At 33.7% G+C, this 4,050-nt stretch overlaps 1 long non-coding RNA gene across 3 annotated transcripts; it reads right to left on the reverse strand.

The window, feature by feature from the left end:
* Positions 1-1,152: 1,152 nt before the first annotated feature.
* On the reverse strand, positions 1,153-3,274 carry LOC139840363 (uncharacterized). Of its 3 annotated transcripts, none has more exons than XR_011757389.1 (4): positions 2,558-3,274; positions 1,846-2,019; positions 1,675-1,743; positions 1,153-1,481 (listed from the first exon to the last, which is right to left on the reverse strand). It is a non-coding gene; the product is annotated as an uncharacterized lncRNA (long non-coding RNA). The 3 variants fall into 3 exon arrangements; XR_011757388.1 differs by having other exon boundaries at positions 1,667-1,743; XR_011757387.1 differs by lacking the exon at positions 1,153-1,481 and having other exon boundaries at positions 1,537-1,743.
* Between the last annotated feature and the right edge of the window lie 776 nt (positions 3,275-4,050).

The raw sequence follows: 4,050 nt of genomic DNA on the forward strand, positions 1-4,050 counted from the left end.
TGTAGATGTAGATGTAGACTTAGATTTAAGAGCTCGTGCGTTGTACGAGAACTCTTTGACAAATAAACTTAAATCGTAAAATGCTATATCAATTAACGATATGATAAAGACAGTATCATAAGTATTATTGTGGGTGAACTACTTAAGTAATTTTTTTTTTACACAAAACACAGTATTCGAACAATCAAACTTAAGCCTGTGCGTTGCATGACAGCTCTATAAAATAGTATTCGAAAACGTTATTGTTGGTACCGATTAGATGTATGATACAATCAGAATGACAAAACCTTTCATTATTAATAGTATTGTATTTAAACCAAATGTATTGAAAATATCAGTATCGTAAACGTTATAAATGAATACAATTAAAATACAACAATAAATTGTTTATAGTCATTATTATCAAGTTTCATGTACTTTCTCCATTACACTTAAAAATGAATATAGTTTAAATAAAACAAGTACATGTCAATGAGATAGAAAATTCTGAAGCAATATGTATGGTAATTATCCAATGATTATGAATATATGTAGTTGTTCCGGTAAAATCAACACAGTTTAACAAATTTTACAAACGACTGACTAATCACCGTTGCAAACTAGATTTGACACTTTGTCTTTAACTCATTGGGCGATGATTCGTACACTACCTATTTTTAGCTATACACCACCAAACATGTTTTATAGTATTGTACTGTACAAATCTATAAAACACATTTAGTGGTGTACGACTAAAATTAGGTGATTACGAATCACTCCCCTGATTCAAAAGGACATAATCATGATAAGATTATCATGAATACAGTTTGAACAGTAATCAAAACAACTGTCCATATGATGATTTGACACTCTTAGATTTGACATTTTCATATTTTGTATTTATATATAGATATTTGATTTGATGATTGTTAATATAAATTAAGTTATATACTTAAAGTTTTATTTAAAAAAATCAAGTTTATTCGTTCATTAGTTGAATGGATTTTTGGATGAAAGCTATTGTAGTTCACGGGAGAGATTTATTAAGTTTGTATTTTAAGAGATTTGTTCCCGATGGTTCGGAAGGTCCTTGAGCTGCGGTAGAGCTTTGTTAATATGCAATAGCCTACATATCTATTCAAATAGTTACAAATGGAATTTTATTTTTTTCTACTTAGTTAAGCCATCACCTATTGAGCACGCAAGTTAACCCAATATGTGTCAAATAGTCAGGTGAACTACACATCCAGTCAAACTGTTACAATACTAATTATAAAAGTAACAACTTTGTTGACAACATTTGCTAAATTAACGTTTTCATCTTTTGCGAATGTCTTTTAAATGGGCAGACAAATTACAATTTAATGTGATTCTAAAATGATTTTATGCATTAATAACGTATTAGCCCGCCTTTGTGATTATTTACCCAGTAAGAAGTGATGGCTAGCATAAACATCATCGTAGCCGATAATCAGCAACATCGTAAATCAAAACACACAAACCTGCAGGGAGGGAATGAACATGATAATTACCTAAAAAGAGTAGAAATATGAAACCCAAGAGGCAACTAAGATCACAACCCAGAAGCAGTAACGTTCGAAACGCAATTATAACAATTAAAACAACAAAACACGAATTAAGCAGATTCATAAATGGAATTAGTAACAACCAAAAAAGACAACATTACCAAATTACCAATTAAAGTAATCCGTTCACCAAATCAACACGGGAAAAAGGGAAGCGCAAGACGACAGCAGTCAACAACTGTGTGCAAGAATATTGTTAGCTGCTACATTGAGTGGGCAAACTTAGATTTACTAACTATCGATAAGCATGAATGGCATTGAAACATGAGATGAAGTTTACCAGGCTTCGCGTATAGTTCTCGCTTGGTTATGTGCAAAGGTGGTTCATTGCTGCTGCTAGAGTTGTTCTTTCTTCAGGGGATATAAGTATGATACGCCTATAGTCACCATAATGCAGCCACCATTTGTTATCCACATTCGTGCCCCATCGAAAGAAATTATCATAATTACCACCCTGCAACAAAAAACGGTTAGGCTCGATGGCAACATACATGAAGGGATCTTTAAAGTGACTACGCAAATACATTAGTCAAGAGTCAAACTCTTCCTCAACTGATAAACCTAAGATGAGTTTGAAACCAAGAACAGGGCCAAGTCACTTCATGAGAAGCTAGTCATTCAAATTTATAGCAGGCGCTAGACTATTTACATGATTCAAGTTTCATGCTTCACGTAAGGTCACTAAAAATATCAACAAAAGGAATACCAACAAAAGGAATACCTCCATTTGATTAATGCTTTGGATTGGGTGAATATTAATGTATCATCATTAATCACTCGTTTCAAATTCTTCTTTCCACAATTTATAACCATTTATTTGATAATCTTAATGACAGTTGTTAACAAATGGGTACAAAAGTTTAACAATACTCTATGAGATGGACTTAGATGACAACAAATTCATCAAACTGGTGGATTACGTAAGAAAAAACAAATTCAAGTACTGATCTTAAACACCGCGCAATTATACTAAAACAGGTCAAGATTTCTACCTGACATTTTGTTAAGAAAGGCTGACATAGTGAAGTTTACTTTTTGATCTCATTATTACTATATACACTAACTATGGACAAGGCCCTCCAAAGGTATACCGCCACGTACCCCAAAAAATACTTTCATACTCTTGCAGATCACTGTTTTTTTTTTCCCTTTTTTTTTTCCAATACCCCCACAACCACATACCTCTTGCCACCACCACTACTCTACCACCTACCTCCTCTCACCGCCGCCGTCGCCACCACCACCACCACCACTTTACCACCATCAGCCACCGCCACCATCAACTTCCTCACACTGCCACCATATTTCCTCCTGCCACCAACGCCATTAATTTCCGGCCACCACCATTATCGTCTTCTAACCTCAACCACTAACACCACCACTTTCAACCTTCTTCCTACTGCCGCTACCATCATCGTCCTCCTTCCACCATTAACATTAACCTCCCTCAACATCCATCTTTAACCTCCTTTAATTTTCAGACAAATTTTTTTTATATAGAAATAGGGAAAAAAAAAAAAGTGGGTAGGTGGACTTAAACCACCAGCATCATCCACCACAGTCAGGGTGGCGGTTTGGTGGTGATAAGCGGTGGTTTGGTGTTTATGTTCGCCGTCGGCAGGGGCGGATCTTCACCAGAGAAATCGGGGTCAGATGCACTCAATGGTTTAGAATTATTATATGTATTTTTATTCGGTTGTTTGTATGTTTGTGTACATTATATATACTCCCTACTACATAAAACCCCACTACTACAATTTATCTTATTGATATTTTTAAACTCAATTTAAATTCAACTCTTGATAAAAACACTTTGATAAGTTTTTGGCGTAATTGTAATAGTTAAACCTCAACCATTTACTACATAATTACAATACCTACTAAAAAATTAAAAATGAGTTTTAACTATATCATTGTTTACAAAAGTACAAAATATTGTAAATAAGACTAACTACTATGATTATACTAATGAAACTATTAAGAACGTTACGTCGTTTGCTTGACCCTACCAAACCAACAGAATCTAACAATAAACGATTTCGATTGTATAACCTATTTTATTTTAGTAACACCGTATCATCACGTGAACGAATCTAACAAACTACTAAAGGTTTCTAAATAGGAGCAAATTAAATGGATGTTTTGGGTTGAACTAATCACAAAGTTTAAGTAATGAGATGGGTATGTAATTAAACTTGATAAACCATATTTGCTTAACCAGGCAGCCAACTAACCTACAATCACAAAGTCATTTACACCATTTTTTTTTTTTATACTTTTTCCCTCTTCCTTTTCATTTATTACGAGTATTTATTAAACGTTAATGTTGTTAATCATTTTTTTAAACGTTCAATTAACTGTCCGTTAACCGATTATAACCACCCTGCAGTGGAGCGCGAGTCTTTTTATACTCGTATATATATGGACAATGTCCACCAATTATATCCCACCACATCATCAAAATTACAGTATAACAGTAAAATTT

The sequence above is a fragment of the Rutidosis leptorrhynchoides genome, chromosome 4, assembly GCF_046630445.1.
Source record: "Rutidosis leptorrhynchoides isolate AG116_Rl617_1_P2 chromosome 4, CSIRO_AGI_Rlap_v1, whole genome shotgun sequence".
Classification (NCBI taxonomy): Eukaryota; Viridiplantae; Streptophyta; class Magnoliopsida; order Asterales; family Asteraceae; genus Rutidosis; species Rutidosis leptorrhynchoides.